We start from the raw sequence: 20,492 nt of genomic DNA on the forward strand, positions 1-20,492 counted from the left end.
TAAAACAAAGATTAATGATGAAGCAGTGCCTCTAAGACGTTACCTTCTGGGTTGTTTTGAGTTTTCTGCTGTTTTCACACTCTCCTGGAAGAAACCCTAGGTACAAGAAGCTCAGTTAAAGACAACGTATGATGAATGGGAAAGGAAGGGAACATGAATGGTGTCCTAATCAGGAAGATTTTTTTTTTCTGGTCATAGAACTTTTGCTTGCCCCTATTAATACCCATCTCAAGAGATAAAAGCAGGTGTGTCCCTTTCTCTACCCATGTGACACCACTTTTGAAGAGATTGAAGTACTTTTTCTTGCCTGTTTGATAGAAATCTAACTCCAGGAACAATAAGATAAGAATATTAGAACTGGAAGAAACTACCCTTATTATTGAAACAGAATGTCAGAGGACCCATGACGAGTTTGAGAACCAGAGATGCAACATAGTAAGTTCACAGCGGAGCAAGGATTAAAGTCCAGATTATTTGATTTTGAATCCAATATCCTATATTTCAGAAAGGGTGTTTCATCGTAAGTGTTTTTTTCTTCTCATCAGCTGCTACTCTTGGTTGACTGGAAAGATGAAAGCCAACATTAAAAAGGTGGACTTTTTTTTGCTTGTCTTCAAACAAACCTTTATTGACTTGAAAGAGAGGAGGCAGATGGGTTCAAAGTGGAAAACAAGAAATGATCCAGAATGGTTTTTCCAGGCTGCAATTGCCACAGCATTTTCTGTTCAGGGCAAATATTGTAATATTGAATCATGAGTTTGTCATTGATCCTATTAATGAATGACAAGCACAGACTCACTGATTTGAGGAGCGTTTAATTAATGTAACTTGTAGGAAATCAGAGGGAATATTTATTAAAGACGTATAAGGAACTATCTCACATGGGTTTGTTTTGACTGTTGAACGTAAGTAAATAAATCATAGCGAGATTTCTCAGGCTTTACAACTATGCATTCAAAATTAACAACCAGTTTCTGGCCAAAATCTTCTCTCTAACCTGGGTTCTGTATCTTGTTCCAAGAGCAGTGTACTCGGCCAAGCATACCGGATGGGGCATCTGCAACAAGGATTGGAAAGGAGAATTTTGCCCTGAGTTTGAAGGTGTTATTTTTCCCATGGTTTGATTTGCCTGGCATTCTTTGCCTGGCATTTTTTCCTTTTCCTTTGCAAGGAAAGGGAGAAATGAGGAGTGTTAGTTGCTGACGAAGTCAAGAGGGCGCTGAGGCTGGCTGGGTTTATTACTTTTGGCCGATACACGGTGTGATGTGGTTCTACTTCCTATTTGCAGAGCCTTTCTAGAAACCTGGGCTCTGTTCTTCAGTGAGTCCTCCTTGTCGGCTTACATACATTTAAAAAGGGAGAATGAAGGTCCAAAAGAAGGAAAGGAATTTTAAAAAGCAGTTTCTTAAAGAGAACAGGGAACCCCACGGGAAAGCAGTGGATCAGAAGGGATAGTGCAGAAGATGATTCTTAGCGTGTAAAACGTGCCCATCGTTCCCAGTATAGAATTTGTGGAACGTGTACATGTAATGTCTGTCTCATAGCCCACTGGAGGTAATAATCATGGTGACAACAGCCTCAGACATGACATGTGTGTGGCACATCCCAGTTTATGGATGACTCGCTTGCACATATTATTTCATTTAAAGGATGAAGGGATGGGACACACAGCAGACTTCTTGAGTAGTCATGTGAAAACCCCCCAGGGCTCGGGCCCCAGGACATCACACCAGTGCAGGATAGAGGAGGAGGCACTGGGCCTGGCATGTAGGTATCTGGTTTTGGCTCTGCTCAGCCGTCAAAGCTTTGAATACAGGATTAGCCCCTCAGCCTGTTTTCTCATCTTTAATGCCATAAAATTATATGAGATGATCTCTAAGAATGCTCCTGGCACTAACATTCAAATTCTGTGATCCAGTTCCCTCGATGGGGAGAAACTTTCATCTTAAAGAAGGCACCTTTTGAATGTAAAAAGGCTGTCTCTGTTCCTGGAGGAAGTTCCATATTGCAGCCAGCAGTTTGTTCTGAGGTTTACACTTGGTTTACGAAACCATTATCTTTTCAGGCATGCAGCAAGCTAAAAAAAAATATTGCTTTCATCACCACCATTTCTATTTTGAAACAGAAAATTCTCTTTGAAAAGATTTAAATGGGAGTGTGTATTTCACATATTGTGTAACTACCCCCCGGTGTAACAAGTCTAACAAAAACAAGGATCACTTATTGGATGCCATAAGCCAAGGCTTTTTGAATGTAATTCTAAGCCAGGAATATCTTCAATCTGCACACATAAATACTTATGTTACTTAAAAAGAAGTTTCTACATGGCCAGGCAAATATAGGAAAATTAAGAGCATATGTGCGTATAGGAAAGGACAAGCTAGCTGTGATTCAACGATGATCTGGGTGTGTGTGTGTGTGTGTGTGTGTGTGTGTGTGTGCATTCATGCACGCGTGCGCATGTATGTGTACGTGTGCGAGAGAGGGAGAATTAAGGAAGGTGGCAATGATTGAAACAACAAGTGTTGTAAATTCAGAGTTAGAAAATAAAATCATAGAAATCTTGCTTCTTTAACTTGGGACTTATGATTCCACTGCATACTTGTTTTTATACACACCTTAAAAGGTGATCTTAAAACCAATGGGAGCGAATTTAAAGTAGCATGGGAGAGAGAGGGAAAAAAGCCAGTGAGATTATTGCCTTTAGTAGAATATCAGTTTCTGGGTTTGGGGTTTTTAATTATATTTCTCCTTAGTTTCGAGAAAACTTTGCTGTTTGTCGTTAGGAACTATATTCTTTCCCAATGCCAACTATATGCTTCTCTTTTTAGTAGCTTTTTATTATTCATTTTAAGTAGTCTGTGTCACAAACATTTAAAAAATAAACTTATTATTTTGGAGTAGTTTTAGAATTGTGGAAAAGCTGTCAAGACAGTATGAAGAGTTTCTAAATATCTGTCACCCCGTTTCCCCAGTGTTAATATCTACATTGCAATGGCACATTAGACAAAACCAAGAAATTGATATTGGTATGATGCTACCAAGGAAACACCAGACTTTATACAGATTTTACCTGTCTTTTCCACTCATGTCTTTTTTCTGTTTCAGAATCCAGTCCAGAATACCACGTTGCTTTTAGCCTGCTATGTTTTATTTGGGCAAGCAGAAGGGTCTGGGGAGAGACCCACAACTGCCTTTAAGAGGTGTTGCCTTTTTCCTAGGTTTTCCTTCCATGTTGCTCTAGAGGTAGTGTTGCACAATGCTTAGCTACCCTCTGCTTTTCTGACCAGGCACTGATTGCCCCCAAGATGGCTGTGGTTGGTCGTCCTTGACAGTGTCATTTGCAAATCTCTATCAGGGCACTCTTCGAGCTGGGCTGCAGTCTCACTCACAGGTATCAGGAGTCATTTAGCCTCAAAGGCGCATCTCAGCAGAGAAGAACTGCTGCTCACTCAGACAGTGTAGGTCGTTCCATGTGGGTTCCGTGGGCCAGTAAAGGAGTCTTGAGTCCTTTGTTTATAGATGGTAGCTAGACCCTAAAAATGTAAGCCCCATGAAGCAAGGGATTGTTTCCATTTCGGTCACTGCCGTCTTTCCAGGTCTACCTGGTGCCTGACCCAAAGTCGGCTCTTAATAAATATTTGTTGAATGAATGAGTGAATGCGTAAAAAGGTGAGAAACTGCGGGGCTACAGGAACACCAGCAGAGACAGGGAACACCATGGTTGGCAAAGCAAGGGCATTTGGCTCTTTCCCTCCCCACCCAGGCGGCCTTGGCAGTGAGGAGGAAGGAATCCTCCCCAGTGGGGGGCAGTTTGGAGTTCTTCAGCCCGCTCTTCGTTGGAAGGCTCACTTCCCTGCATCACACCTGGCTATATTTCAAAGATTAATGAACAGCATCTTGTCAGATTTAATATATTGCACTTGGGGAGTTTACTTTGACGATGTAATCATAAATTCCCTGAGCTGCGAATTATACCGTAAGGACTTAAATGAAGTTCTAGTGAGAACCAAAGAAACAGGAATCACCATAAAATGTAAAAAGTGCCAGTTTTGAGAGAAAACTGTAAATTTTCTAGGACATTAGGTTTCAAAAGAAGGATTACACACAGACTAAACAAAGTAGAAGTCATAAAAATTTAAAGACACCACAAAACATAACAAAAATAAGATCCTTTTTAGTTATGACAGAATTCTAAAAGGAAACTTACACCAAATTATGCCACCCAAGCAGAGCCATTAATTAACCTAATGAGAAAATATGTTCCATTTCCATGGCCAAAGCATGTCAGGAAGTCTTTGACATTTTAAAATAGGAAAGAGAGAGAGAGAGACAGAGAGAGAGAAAGAGAGAGAGAGAAAGAAAGAAAGAAAGAAAGAAAGAAAGAAAGAAGAAAGAAAGAAAGAAAGAAAGAAAGAAAGAAAGAAAGAAGAAAGGAGCAATTGCACCAATTCTAAAAAGTTTCAAAAATTAACTTATCAGTTCTGGAAATCTGAGGTACTTTTGATAATATCCTCAATGACCCCTTGGGGAAATTTTTGCAATTGTTGCATAAATGAAATGTGGATTACAAAAGCGGTATTGGGAAAAAGAAGTTAGAGTCAAGGGAACAATCAGGAAACTAAGGATCAGAATCTTAAGTGTAAGCTTAGCCACTGACCTTTGGGCAGCACTTCACAAGATGAATTTGAGCCATGTGGAGAGATAATGCAATAACCTCCCATCAACCCTTTTCCCCCAAAACCTACAATGACCCGTGTAAAGACTAAAGCAAAGCGTGAAGATATAAAAATATGTATTGTGAAATAACAACAAAAATTCCCAAAGCCAACCCTCTTTCTGTTTCTTAGTAATTCTGTTGGTTTCGTGATTAATGTTGCTTACATTACAACTACAGTTGTTTCCTCTCTGGATTACCTTTTTTTTTTTTTATCCCCCTTCTTCCTGAGCCCCTTCAATGACCCAAATCTCTCTACCTGCTCTTAGCCTTGAGCCTAGTTATGAGCTCAGAGTGAGACCTGGGCAATTCACAGATGCTCTTTTCTTTTTCATCTGAGAAATGGAGATAATGATATTTCCCATATATTTCACAGAAGTTGTTTCAAGGATTAGTGAGGTCATTTGGGCAGGGTGCTTTGAGGTCTTCAAATGAAAAGGCTATAAGAGCCTAACATGTTATTAGTCAGCGTTATTCAATTGCTGCACAGTCTTGGACTACCACAGTTACAGTCAAGAAGGCATTAGTCAGGGGTTTATGCGTTTCTCCCCAAGATTACTCTTAAAACTGAAATTGCAAAGTGGTCCCAGTTGTGAAAGTTGAAACCAGAGTAGGTATGAAGGCTCGAGGCCTGATTCACAGGCATCCCGGGTGGTGCTATGTGGCCTGGACAGGCTCCAGGTTTCACCTTCTTTGGTGACCTGAGAGGTAACCTGCCCTTTCACACTTTCAGAGGTGATAGACAGTTAACAGGGTCTTGGCAGCCCAGGAAATTTTGCCTCAAGGTCTGAGGTCAGAGATGTTTTTCCAGCCTATACAAGAAGGGCAGTCTAATTCTTGCTAGCCTACTGATCCTGCCAATCATTTTAAGCGGCCCTCCATTTGGCTTACTCCATTTGAGTAGAAGAAATGACTCATGTCCACCATTTTTCAGTCTGAGACATCACTGAGCTGTCCACTCACCTCCCTTCAGGAATAGCCACAAGGCCCCTGGAAATGTTCAAAGATGTACCTAGACTTCACAGACTCCAATGCCCCTTAGCTTGGTGTCCGTACCTGGGCATCAAGAGCCTGGCTTTCAGGATTTTGGACTTGTCCCAAGATCATATTATTGAACCCAAAGATCTTTAAATGATTAATTTTTTTTTGTAAGTTTATTTATTTTGAGAGAGACAGAGACAGCATGAGTGGGAAAGGGGAAAAGAGGACAGAGAGAGAGAGAGAGACAAAGAGAATCCCAAGCAGGCTCCACACTGCCTGCCAGCGCAGAGCCTGATACAGGGCTTGGACCCACAAAGCCATGAGATCATGACCTGAACCTGAACCAAGAGTCGGATGCTTAACTGACTGGGCCACCCAGGTGCCCTTGAATGATTAATCTTTTTAAATACGAAAAATGCTGAGGATTTTTATATGGAAGCTGCATCCTGATGAAGATAAAACATTTTGAAAATAATTTAAACTCTAAACTCTAGATTTGTGTTAGATACATCAAATTTGTTGATTTTAAAGTTGTTGATTATTAGATCAGAGTTTGGAGACGGGGCTAAAATTCTTAGGTGCATCTGAGTGGGGGAATCCTGACAGTGCCTCGTTTCTCACACTTCACGGTACGTCAGAATCCCTGAAGTGCCCGTTAAAACGCTGAGTGCTGAGCCTCGCTACTGAAATTTCTGATCCAGTAGGTCTGAGGTGAGGCCTGAGAATTTCCATTTTTAACAAGTTCCCGGGTGATGCTGACGCTGCAGTCTGGGGACCATGCTCTGAGAACCACTATCCTAGGTGCATGGGCTGTAGAATCTGGAGTCTAGACTCTTCCTACCCCAAGCATGGTCCTAGACAAGAGCATTGGCATCACACAGAAACACAAAGTTTCGGGTCCCACTCTAGACCTATTGTATCTAAATCTGCATTTTATAAGGTGCCTGGGTAATTAGTACAGACATGAAGGTGTGAGAAGCACCACTCCCAAGGCCCCTGTACATTTGTTATCACCCAGTACATTGTCAGTTGTTCTGGATCCTCACAACAGAAAGCTCTCTGAGCCACGTAGCTTTCAATTTGAACACGGCTCTGACTGAATATGACCGAGGACCCCCTGAGAGTCAGCTTGTGCAATATAGTCTAGGTCTTTCTCACCTCTCACTCACATCTCATCAGAGAGTGAATTGAGACCTATAAAAATGGCCAATGAACAAAATCCAATAGCTTAAGTGCCCTGACAAGCTTGCTTTTACTGCAGCCACTAAAAACACAAGCAGAGACTCTAGTCCTTCTATAATCACGAATGAGGTGATTCCTTTGGAGCCAGAATCCCATGAAGCAGACGGGAGCTCCTGGGTGTCCACCTTCTCGCCCCATTGTACAATTCCATAGAGCAGAAATGTCAGTGCTGCTCTTGGCAGGGCTAGCTGCAAGTCTCCCTGTGTGAAGGCAGGTGTTCAGCATCAAATAACACTGCCCTGGACCTGAGCAACCCAGGGAAAAAATGTAAGTGAAACTAAACAGTTATGATAAGAACCAGTCGACCACCCGGTCCACCCTGCCCAGCTCATCCCACTCCCCTCCACCTCCCTTCTTTGCTCACAGAACTCAAATGTCTGGGAATGTCTATAGATTCCAAACGCTATTTAAAAAACAGGCTCCACAAACCTCAGCTTTATTGAAGGCACTTAGCACAAAAGACTTCATCCAGAAGAACCCATGGAGATAAGCTAAGGACAGGGTTTGCGGGGTTAAGAACAGGGTTTGCAGACTGCAGAGTATTAAATGTGCAGGTTAGGCTACGAAATCAAACATTTGGTGTGTCTTTTGTGGTTTTGCATTGTTCTAGAAAGTCATCCATTCAACGAGTCTATACCCAGTAGTAGGGTCTCTGGGGAAATACCAAAATGAAGCTTCTTGTGGGGGAAATAAGTACGAAGATGAAAAACTAGAGTGCAACGTTGAGAGAGTTTGAGACCAGACATCTTGGTCACCAGGAAACTCTATAGAGGATAGAGTGCCAGTCTCTGAGATAAAGGAGACACGTGCCACAGCAATATGAGCAGACACTGGTGGTTGAGATTATGGATGTGCTATCTCTTGATGTCACTTAACTTCAGTTTCCAAAGGACACTGAGGCCCATTCTTTGAATTAATGATCATATAGCAAGAGAGTTGTGGCTTGGAGGGATGGGCCTTGGAACTAAGGCATCTGGAGTAATGGTTTGGACTGGTGTTAGTTAGTGGATTTAAATCACCCAAAGGCTTTGCAATGCACTTAAAACCCCAGCTCCTTCGCATGACCTACAAGACCTTGCATAACTGTCTCCTACCCACATCCAGCCTCATTCTTCCCTCTGCTTCCAATGCTTCAGCCAGGCTGGCCTCCATGACCATGACTAGTCCTTTCCTCCCTCCAGGTCTTGGGTTTTGCTTCTGTCCGGGATGCCCTTTTCCAGACCTCTTTACATCCTTCTCTTGAGATGGGATTTCTGTAGCCTCCTTATTTGAAGTAGCCCTCACTCCCAGTTACTCTCTGTGCCATCACCCTGTTCATTTCCATTTTAACTGTTCTATTTATCAATTACTATGCAGCAAATCACCCCAAAACTTACTGGCTTAAAGCAAAAGCAATCATTCTATGATATATCTCTAAATTTCTTTGAGACAGGAATTGAGGAAAGGCTGGGCTGAGTGGCTTCTGCTCAGCAGAAGCAATTGCAGTTAGGAAGTGACCGGAGCTGGAACAGCACGTGGCTGGAGCAGGGGGGTCTGGATGGATTTCACTCTCCTTCGTGTAGTCTCTTAGTCTCTCTAAGCAGGCTAGTTTTAGCTTCTTCACAGCATAGTGGCCTGAGGGTAATCCATCTGCTTACATGGTGGCTGAGACTTCAAAAGGCCAAGTGTTCCTGTGAGCAAAGTGGAAGTTGCATAACCTTTTATGACATAGTGACATTGAAAGTCTTACAGCTTCATTTCTACGTTTTATTGGCCCAGATTCAATGATGGAGGAATAAACCTCCACGTCTTAATGGGGAGTGGCTCTAGGAAAGCATGTGGGATGGGAGATCTTGTTACATGCAACCTTGGAAAGAAAGTACAATCTGCCACAAATCCATTTGTTACAATATGTAATTATACTGTTTATTGTTAATTTCTTTATTATGTCTCCCTCCTTAGAATGTATGTTCTCTGAGGCCTGGAGCCTAATCTGTCTCGGTTATTCCTGTACCTAGCCCAGAGTGGGTGTGCAATTGTTATTTAGCTGAATGTTCAACGAATGCCTAAATGCCAGGATAAATTGATGCTTTAACTCAATTTTTTCAAGAAACCAAAACACATCATTTGTGAAATACCTTTCCCTTTGACCCACCCAGTTTCTAAAGGATGCAGCAATCACTACACAGCAGTGGTAAGAAGCCTCCCCTACCCCTTCTTCCTCATAAGCTGGCATTTCTCCAATGGGGTTTAGTTCTCATTCAGAAGACACGGACGTTCTGAGACTCCTCCTGTGTTCCTTGGCCTTCTTGTCCCCGAAGCCCACGACCCAGACCCTCTTCCTAGAGGTGCAGCCTCTGCTATCAAGTACCTGCCTTCCCTCTAGTCTGCTGCCCTATCTAGTTTTTCTAGAAGGGCAGTGGTTATGTCAAGGGAATTCTCTGCTACAGATACCTCACTGTATGATCTTTTGATCACATTTTACCTAGCCAGATAGTGAGACATTTGGCTACTGATTGGCTTTCCATATGATTGTTTACATCTGGGTAGGAACTACTTGCTGAACATTTTGGGCTCCCTTTAAGTTTTTGCCCGTAATTAGCTCAACTTTCACTACATATGCCTCCAGTGTTTTGTTAAATCCCTTGGAAAGAGATTGGGGGACAAGTGGAATTGAGATTGAATAGGTCCAGTCAAAGTTTTCTAAGTATAGTTTTTGGGGGCAATCTCAAAACTGCTTTTTTTCATACACAAAATGCACTTTGTCTCCTAAAGGAAGAGTAATGGTGGTTTTCAGATGAAGATTCCTTACAAATATCAGCATTGCTGTTTTTCTTTTATAATGAGGAGAGAAGCAAACTGGATAATGAAGTAAGACCGGCAGTACCAAGTACTAATCTCTAGAAGCTCCATAATCTGGCTTTGCTTCTATGGCACTATGATATATCCAGGTTGTATCTTTTTGTTAGGAAATTTAACTTCATAGAACATGAACTAAATATATTATGTTTGGAGCAGTATGATAATGCCATACTGTTATTTGCCCAGGCTACCTGCCTGCAAATAAACTTTTCTGAATCTGGCTATGTATTTTGTTGTGGCTATCTCTGCTTCTGGTGAGGTAGATCATGAACACAATAATGAAAAGAAGACGATCCTTCCTGAACTGGAGTTGAATAGACAGGCTGATCAAAGAGCCTGGAAGCCAGAGCTTATGAAACAGTGATGGTGGCAAGGTTGTATGGCTGACCCAGGGGTCCAGTCAGCCTGCATATGGGAAGTGGGAAATGGGAAATTTAACAATGCCCAGAGTGACAAATGATGCTGGGTTCATTTAATGGACTAAGTGGAAATCTCATCTGGAATTTTAATTGTGACACAAGATCTCACCATCCTCTCTTGACCCAGGCTCCAAACACAGGCCTTAGGTAAATAACCAAAGTGGGTTGGATTTAAACCAAAAAATTGGCTTTGCCAGGTAAATACTGTAGACACATATGTTATCTTTTATGTCTAGATCTTGTCTTTCCTCCCACGTTCTCAGCATTTTGAGAAAAAAAAACTTGCCCTCTACACCTTTGTCTTCCCAGCAGGGCCTGGACTAGTCTTCAGTAACTATTTGTCACTAGGTGCATTGTTGTAAGCATTCTTAATGCCCTCTGTGATTAGTTCTGTGTTTTCTGGCCCTAAAGTCAGGTTCTATAGTGTAAATGTGAGAGAAAGTGTATAGGAAGGAAACCTCCAAATTTCTTCCTTTCTTCCATTCTCCTACCTTCTTTCTTTGATTTTCTCTCATAATAGAAATGTAGGGCTGGCTTTATTTTGTTTTCATATTTTTTCTGAAACTTTGGTAACCAAACTTCCCTTTCTTCCTTTACATTGTAGTAAGTATAATACATTGATATGAATGTGGTTTTTTTGATATCTAGTATTGTAGAGGGCTCAATTACAAGCACATTAATAGGAAAGCCTAACTCAAAATGAGTGGAAATGAAATACTTTAAAACAAGCTTCTAAGAAGCCAACAGAAACAAATCAGATAATTTCCTATAATGAAACAAGGAAGTATAGAGGTCAGTTTTCACATGTATCTGTGTCGGGAGGAGGTTGAAAGTAGGTACGACGTGTGAGTTCATGTCCGGAACAATATCACAATGCTTTGTGAGATAAATGCTATGGAACCCCCCTCCCCGCCGTGTGATTGCTGTATTTGATATTCAGCATGCCTTTGAAAAATCCTGTGGGCTGTGTTTTTACCAAAGTTGGTAACATAGTGAGTCCAGCTAGATAACAAGCAAACTTACCAACAAAGTATGACTACATTGTAGTGTATGAAACTCATCATCAGAAATAAATGTTTGAAAACAAAATGAGAATAAATATTATCATTAATTTGGCAGTCACATTGTGGGAGGCAATGCAAATACCTAGAAATTTGGAGTAATGAAGTCATTGTAATCTCAGTAAGTTTTTAGAAAAATGGATAGACAGATTTAAATAAATTCCAAACCCCCTCCCCCTTTTCTCCTTACCAGAAAAAAAAAAAAAAGACAAAAAACAGTATTGTTTATTATACTAAAGAGATGCTGGGCCAGTTTTGTCAGTCAGACTTCAAATGAATTGCAGTTATATCCATGGAACACTATTTTCAAAGGACTTTCACTATGTTATCTTGTTTAATGTTTGCAGAAATTTGGCAATTATCTTTATATCCATTTTTATCAGATATGAAATAGGTATAGATAGGGGTGACTGGGTGGCCCAGTCGGTTGGGTGTCCAACTTCAGCTCAGGTCATGATCTCACAGTTCGTGGTTGGAGCCCCACGTCCAGATCTGTGCTGACAGCTCAGAGCCTGGAGCCTGCTTCGGATTCTATGTCTCCCTCTCTCTCTCTCTGCCCCTCCCCCACTCATGCTCTGTGTCTCTGTCTCTCAAGAATGAATAAACGTTAAAAAAAAATTGAAATAAATATAGATCATGATGTCTTCCAAATGTTAATCATTCAGTGTCTCTTGAATAAGACATTGGAAAGACCACAGTGATCAGTGGCTTCTGACTTAATTTCCAGTGCTCGTCCAGCAACTCCACCATCATGCCATTATCTAGTTCAAATTACCTTGGGCTTCTAACTAGAAACACAGATTAATTAATTAATTAATTGTATATTTATTTTTTAAATTTATTTATTTATTTTGAGTGAGAGAGAGAGAGAGAGAGGGAGGGGCAGAGAGAGAGGAAGATAGGGAATCCCAAGCAGGCTCTGCGTTGTCAGCTCTATAGAGCCTGATGTGGGGTTCGAATGCACAAACCATAAGATCATGACCTGAGCTGAATCCAAGAGTTGGAGGCTTCACTAACTGAAGTGAAGTACCCAGGCACCCCGAACACAGATTAATTTATATCGTCATCATTAATTCATAGATTTCCAATTAGAATAGTGCACGATCTTGAATTACATTCTGAAGTCAAAGGAGTATAACAAGAATTGCCATAGTAGCCCGTCCACCCCCATGTGCTGAGGCACTCCCCCTGGAAGAGCACTGTTGCCCTCTTGGAAGCCATCCAATACATCCAAAATTCAGGTGTATTTCAGCTTCAGTATTCAGTTAAGGCTTTCCCTTTTGTGCATGTTTACAGGAGAAAGAAGACAACATTTAGTTTAATCCTGGGTCTTTTTCTTCTAACAATGTGGAGGCTACTTTCAAAAGAGCTGAAATGATAAATAGGATTTCCTGAAGTGTTGCTGCTCAAAGAGGAGTCTATGGGGCAGCAACACTGGAGTCAGAATCTGCTTAGAAATGTAGACTCTCAGGTTCCACTTCATACTTAGTGGATAAACTGCTTTTCACAAGATCCCCCAGGTAACTGGTAAGAAAGGACATTAAAGTTTGAGAAACACTGGCCCAAAAGACAGAATACTAATTAACAGGACTGGGGATTGGGACTGGGGGATCGAGGTCAGATACAGCATCTGAAGTTGAAGAAACGAACACATTCTTTCAGAGCTTGGTGTTCTGCAAGTTTGGTATGTGATGCCTGCTGTTCAAGGTTTTTGGCACTAGAGGGTGACATTGGGCTGCACAGCTGAGGGAGAAAGGCCTCCCTCCAGGAAGCAAATGGGCATCTTAAAATGAGGTACTATTAAACACTTTTGGTCTCGTGTTAAATTTTCTCTAGTTACCAAATAATGACTGACATTTATTAACATGAACCATGTGCCAAGCACTGGGCCAGGCCCTTCATGTGAATGGCTTCGTTTAGTCCTCAGAGGGGCTATTATTGCCCTACTTTAAAGATAAATTGGAGCTTCAGGAGGTCAGGGAATATATTTATGGTCACACAGCTAGGAAGTGCTGAGAAGCGATGGATCGGACTGAGTCTGTCTGTGAGCCTGCGCTCTGATTCTCCACACTGCACTGTCCCCTCTCTTGGCTCCTCTCACAACCTGCAGGGCATGCATAATTAAATAAACAACTGTGACTTTGTTAAACAATTAAAATAGAAAAACAAAGAATTAAGTTACAATTCTGTGCATTTTTAATGCACTTTCTTTGGGAGGCAGGAGAGCACAGAGGTTATGTCTACAGGCTCTAAAGTTATTCTGTTCAATATAGGAGCCACTAGCCTGGCATGGCTATTGAGCACTTGAAATGTGGCTACTGTGGCTGAAGAAGTGAATGTTTAATTTGCTTAATCCTGACTGGTTTACCTGTAAAAACTTGGTCCAGATATTAGAAGCATTTAAGTATGCCTGGAACAACTGGGGTATGTGAATCTACTTTTTCAACTGTCAAGTAGTTTTGATAAAAATTTCATGCCTGAATTAAAATGCACTGTAAGTGTGGAATACACACTGGTTTTCAAAGACTTAGTATAAAAAAAGGATAGAAAATATTTCATTAATAATTTATGCATTGATTACATGTTGAAATAATATTCTGGGTACATGGATTTATATAAAATATGTTATTAAAAATAGCTTCACCTATTTCTTATTTTACTTCTTTAATGTGGCTACTAGAAAAATTTAAGTGATACACAGGGCTTATGTAATAATCTTGTTGGACAATGCCATTCCCAGAGACAGATTGTTGGGTTCAAATTCTCATAGCTTAATATGAGATATTAATATTCTTAATAGCTACGAGAATGCTGTATCCCTCCATTTCCTCATGTATGAAATGGTGAAAGAATACCTACCTCACATGGTTGTTGAGGAGGTTAAGTGAGTTCATATTTGTAAAATGCTCATCGAATGACAATTCTTCATGGGTCTTTTGTGTTTCTGTATATCTTATAAAGCAGAAGCACTGAATGCCTTTGTTCTGAACTATCTTTTCAAGGATGCTTACATAGCAAACAGCCTTGGAAAACAGAAGTAGCTTCTCCCTCTAATGCAAAGATCAGGTAGTTTTGCCTACTGTTCATCATAAAAGGGTTGGTGTTCCTAAGCTCGAAATTCCTTTTCTGCAACTGAACCCACTGTGTGTGCAAGTAGCACCTGGCCCCTTCTGTGTTACTTTATGAAATTTGGGGCTCAGAAAACTGGATGTTGGTTATGGTTATTGTTTTGAGTATTAAACTGTCCTTTGTCTCTGAACCAGGAGTTTCATGTCTTCTGCCAGCATTTATGAAATTGTGACAGCCTAATTTGTTAGCTTCTAAGTAGAGTGAAATCTCAGACCCTTCATAGTTCTTTATGGTACTTAGAATAGGTGCCTGGCACATAGCACTAAGTATTAGATGTTATTACTTTTACCCCGCACTTACTTCCACATGGTTGAGCTGAACTGCTACTGTCTTACGCCTTTTGTGTCTACTTCCATTTAGGAAAAGATCTTTTTTTTTTCATTTTTTGGGGGGCCCCTGACATTATGCTTAACTGTACCTTATTGTTCATGCTTCACAGTTGACTTCAGGTTGCATGTGGTAAAATTGTTAGAACTGAATCAGCCTAATGGATTTGATTTGTGCTCTCTGAATGTTGTTGGTTATGGCTCCAAAATTCTTCTCTTCCAGGAGAATTTTATAGAACTAAAAATAAAGGCACATGGGGCACTCCCATGCCCCTGGTTCCTCTGTCTGTACTTTGGGAAGTTTGGCATATGATAAGAGTCAGCCACTATCACTTGTGTCCACCAACATTCTATGTATATGGTGCTATTCTTCATCTGTATACTCAGAGATGTGCGTACACATTATTACAGTGCATAGTTTCCACACATGCATAATGGTTTTAACTGTACTATAAAACTATACCTAGAGTTAAAAATTTTATTGGTTTTGGTCAAAAGCCAATGTAAAAAATTTCAGAGCAAAGGCTATACAGTACTCTTTAGTACTGTAAGAGTACAGTATACTATTTGGAATAAGCTATGGGATCAAAACATAACAAAGTCAGAGGGAATGTGAAATATTTTAGTGTGGATTATATATAAGGGATTATCAAACAAACACATCACCAACACATATAAACTGAACTCTCTGAATTGCCTTTAGGTCTGGTTTTTGAAGGAGACACTCTATTTTCATACTGGTAACTTAAATTTAAATTTAATTAAAATTAAATAAAATTAAACATTCAGTTCCTCAGTCACACATTTCAAGTGTTTGATAGCTACATGTGGCTGGCTAGTGGCTACTGTATTGGACACTGCAGACAGAATACATTTCTATCATCACAGAAAGTTCTACTGGGCAGCCCCTGCTCTAAAAAGTGCATAAATAGGGGCACCTGGCTGGCTCTGTCGGGTAAGCATTCGACTTCAGCTCAGGTCATAATCTCACAGTTCGTGGGTTGCAGCCCCGTGCTCCGCATCAGGCTCTGTGCTAACAGCTGGGGGCCTGGAACCTGCTTTGGATTCTGTGTCTCCCTCTCTCGCTGCCCCTCCGCTTCTTGTGCTCTGTCTCTCTCTGTCTCTCAAAAATAAATAAATGTTAAAAAAATTTTTTTAAGTGCATAAATATTTGAATCAGATGGTATGTCTTGTTCTATAGTGAGCAGCATTAAAAGTTGCTTCCAAAAGTTCTCTACCAAGAATTGACATAATTCTAGATAAAGTGATTTTCTACTTTTTCAAGTCTGTATCTTCATTTAAATATATCTATTCACAGTGATATTTTCCTTTAAAAATATTTTTCTCTTGATAGGAGTCTTTCACAGCTTTCTGTTATGACTACCTACTATCTTGGCACAATTTGCATAGCTTAGAACTAGCATATATTTTGTTTATGGTTACATATTGCTTTAGCAACCCAGTTTAGGTTTATTTTGAACAGGTAGATGAATTCCAGCATACCTGAAAACATCGCAGCTGTGCGATTATGATGCTATTGCTGAAATGAAAACAGCAGCTGTGGTACCAGCAGCAAGCAGCCCCAGCTTCACACCATGAGGATGACCAACTGCCACGCACAAATATTCGCTCTGTGCTCCTGTGTACATTCTACTCAATGAAGCACAGGCCTGGAATTAAGATATAGGACACATCCTCGGTTCCCTTTTGGAGGCAGAGCCATGTTTCCATCGAGGACAGTATTACGATTCTGGCCTTGTAGTTAAAACAGCCTATAAACCTATAAAACAGGCTTTAGATCCTTGCCCTTCAAAGTGTGGGATGGGACACGTACCAGCTGTATTAGCATTACCTAGGAATTTATTAGAGATATAGAATCTCAGGCCCCACCCCAGACCTACTGAATCAGAATCTGGATTTTAGCAAAGTCCCCCGGTGACTGGAGGCCCACTGAAGATTGAGAAGCTCTGCCTTAAGATAACGAAAATGAGACCTCAGTAAGTCCGATGACATTTGTGGAGCGCGGGGTTATGAGTTGAACTGTGTCACCCTCACAAAATGTGTATGTGAGAGTCCTAACCTTCAGTACCTCAGAATGTGTCCTTATTTGAGGAAAAGTTCTTTACAGAGGTAATCAAGTTAAAATGAGGTCGTTAAGGTGAGCCTAAATCCAACATACCTGAGGCATGGCCAAAAATTTTTTTTTTCTTAAAAAAATTTTTTTTAATGTTTTATTTATTTTTGAGACAGAGAGAGACAGAGCATGAGCAGGGGAGGGGCAGAGAGAGAGGGAGGCACAGAATCCGAAGCAGGCTCCGGGCTCTGAGCTGTCAGCACAGAGCCCGAAGTGGGGCTCGAACTCACAAACCATGAGATCATGACCTGAGCCGAAGTCAGACGCTCAACCGACTGAGCCACCCAGGCGCCCCCAAAATTTCTTAAACAAAAGCTAGAAGATCTCTGTTTATTTGTATGTTATGTATGTGATAGATATGTGATATTTTTCTATGTCTGGATTATATTGGCAAAATTAATTTGTAAAGAGCTTTATTTAATTGGTTTAAAGAAAAAAAGCGCTTATATAAATTAAGTAAACTAATCCAAATATTTTTCGAGTTCACATGATTGGAGATAATCTTTGATAAATAAAATCTCCTTTAAGTTGTTGGTTTAATAAAAATGGCGTGTCTTCAGAGTTATCAGCATATATTTTTTTAACTTTAGAGAGAGAGAGTACATGTGGAGGAGAGGCGCAGAGGGAGAGAGAGAGAATCTTAAGCAGGCTCCACACCTAGCACAGAGCCCGATGTGGAGCTCAGTTCCCACAACCCTGGGATAATAACCTGAGCCCAAATCGAGAGTCCAACAGCCAACAGACTGAGGCACCCAGTTGTCCCCACAGTTATCAGCATTAAATATAATGCCAATAAATAACTGATTCTCCCTGGGCTTATTAGTCAAATTAATTCATGTTATCTCTGTTTCAAAATTTGTTAGCAAGAAAATCCACTTGAGATAGTGTCTACCTTGTCCAATGTCTCAAAGTTTTTGTGAGTAATGTAAACATAGTTGTTGGGAACAAATGATTTAGATCGACAAATATGGAATAAGAGTTTTTAGGCACAATAATTATGTTTTATGGTATGTGTACTTAAAAAAAAAGGAGCTTCCACAGATTTTTTTGGTAACTTGAAACTGTCGGGTTTTGCTAAGTTAAATTAAATGTTGGAATTTCATTAAATATCTGGATCATTTTCCAAGCAAGATAAAACACCAAAACATTGACCACTGAACATAGGTTTGTCTACTTTTGTCTTCCTATTGCTGAGAAACTAAAGATAAACTTAGGACTGTTAGCAACCATGTCTTGTGCCACACTGAAAGACTGTACTATTTAAAAGGGCGTATGCTTCTAGGTATTATAAAACGCATTTATAAATTTGTTGGTCCACAATTGCTTACTTATTAGTGTTCACTAAGAATTAAGGGATTCTAATATATAGAATATATATATAGAATATATATATAGACGGAATATATATATTAGAATTCTAATATATATATAGAGATAGATATGAACGATAAGGAGGGAAGAAAATGACCATATATGAGAAGAAGGCAAGGAAGGGTGTGCATTATTGGTAAGAGAATAGTAAGTTGTAGAAAGTTTGTGGAAAAGAAATCTTTGAAAAGGAATTTTAATGTGTGGTCCAGCTAGCTAAGATTAAAATGAATTTATTTAAAAATTAGTTAATATCGGGGCGCCTGGGGGGCTCAGTGGGTTAAGCGTCCCACTTTGGCTCAGGTCATGATCTCACCGATTGTGAGTTCGAGCCCTGAGTTGGGCTCTGTGCTGACAGCTCACAGCCTGGATCCTGCTTCGGATTCTGTGTCTCCCTCTCTCTCTGCCCCTCCCCTGCTCGTTTTCTCTCTCTCTCTCTCTCTCTCTCTCTCAAAAATAAAAACATTTAAAAAAAGAGAAAAGAAATGGAGTAGTTAACAGACTCCTATCTAAGATTTCCCAATTTCAAATCTGTCATCCACATGGATTCTCGGATTAGTAATATTAACAGAAATACTTGTTACAGCATTAGTTGTATTAGAGTTATTAGCTGGAAGGAACCTTACATAAGGAACTGAGTCCTGGTGCAGCGAGAGATTTATGCAATATCACCTGGCTAATTAGGTGTAGATACAAGACCAGGATCCATATCTCACAGCTCTCGTCCAGGGTTCCTGACAATCTACCTGGAATACATGGCTTTGGTAGCTGTAGATCATAGAACAGAGTGTCTATGATAATATACATTGCTTTACATAAAGCACATGGATTTTGCATCAAGTAGTTTTAATTATAAGGCTGTAAATATGTCAAAAGGATCTGACAACATCTTCTTAAGTTACAAGAGTGAGCTCAAGTAGTTTCTGATGTGGGCATATTCCCAAGAAGAATGAGTTTTATAGTCAGGAGGTACCCAGGCTTCTCCCTCCCTCTTCCTGGCCCCTTGTTTCCTCTTTTAAATTCTGTTGGTTTTAACATTAGAAAATGTCATAGAGAAATCAAACATAAATTAAATTATGGAAATGCAGAAGAAAGATTTCATCCAAGTTGTTTTTCTCCCTTTTATCTTCTCATCTTTGAATGATGGTAGGTTTTAATCTCCAGAGAGACCTCTTTGGAACTCCAAATAGGAAAAACTGTACCTTTTCTATGAGATACTAAGCATAGCTGCTATCTTCCTTTGGAAATAGTATATTAGTCTAAATATATATATGTATATATATGTATATATATACATATGTATATTATATATACATATGTACATATGTATATATATATTATATATATATATATATAAAATGAGTGTAAAGAAGCAAATTCATAAAACTATCTCTCGAATTAGCTATCAGACTCCTGGACAAAACTAGAAGCTGATAGGTTTTGTTTTGGTTTGTTTGTTTTTGGAGCTGATACTTTTGATAGTACATATGTGAGGTGTGAAAATTCTTTTTTATTAAATGTTTATTTATTTTGAGAGAGAGAGACAGAGAGCGAGAGAGCGAGCTATCTGTCAGCGCAGAGCCCAATGCGGGCCTCAAACTCACAAACCATGAGATCATGACCCAAGCCGAATCAAGAGTCAGATGCTTAACTGACTGAACCATCCAGGCACCCCATGAGGTATGAAAATTCTTAATGACAACTGTGGGAATGCCTTTTCCATTGGCAGCTGCCTAAATAATTTAAGGGTTTGTATCAGGTTTCCAGGTAAGATCTCTCTGACTTCATCTTCCTGTGATTACATTGGGATTGAAGGCAATGAATTATGAATGTGTTCTCTTACAGGAGATCTCATCGTGTCCCTTCGTAATTCCACTATGTTCTCTCTTCTCGTCTGTGTCTAAAGCACTCTAATTAATACATGTATCATGTTCTAAAAAAGGAAAACAGAAACCATTACAAGTGTTTACAACAAAGGAAATTGAATGTGGGGGAATTGGTTACACTGGTGATGGCAGAGCTGAGAAGCCAATCAAGGGAGAGCGAGGGAACCCAGAGAGATTAGCAACAGCAAAAAACCAGTTGCGTCTCTAGGCTGTTACATACGTATGATTATTATTTTCCTTAAGGCAAGTATGCAGGAGCTGCTCTGTCAGGGATTACAAAGGTAGAAGATGCCCTCAGGAGATTTATGATCTGGTTGGAAGACCAGACATGCACAGGAAACACAGGGTGATTAAGGGCTAAACTGTGGGGACACACGCTAAGACCTAG

The 20,492-nt window shown here is 40.2% G+C and overlaps 1 long non-coding RNA gene across 3 annotated transcripts in view; it reads left to right on the plus strand.

Moving 5' to 3' along the window:
• The window catches only part of LOC122217825, a 149,146-nt gene that overhangs the window by 117,582 nt on the left and 11,072 nt on the right, over nucleotides 1–20,492 (plus strand). Inside the window, exon 5 of one of the 3 annotated variants that reach the window (XR_006201695.1) lies at nucleotides 319–427. The exons of the other annotated variants lie outside the window; for them this stretch is intronic. This is a non-coding gene — a long non-coding RNA (uncharacterized LOC122217825). Of the gene's footprint in view, nucleotides 1–318; nucleotides 428–20,492 lie in introns of those variants that run through there. 3 annotated transcript variants of the gene reach the window in all.

The sequence above is a fragment of the Panthera leo genome, chromosome B1 (genome assembly GCF_018350215.1).
Source record: "Panthera leo isolate Ple1 chromosome B1, P.leo_Ple1_pat1.1, whole genome shotgun sequence".
Lineage (NCBI taxonomy): Eukaryota > Metazoa > Chordata > Mammalia > Carnivora > Felidae > Panthera > Panthera leo.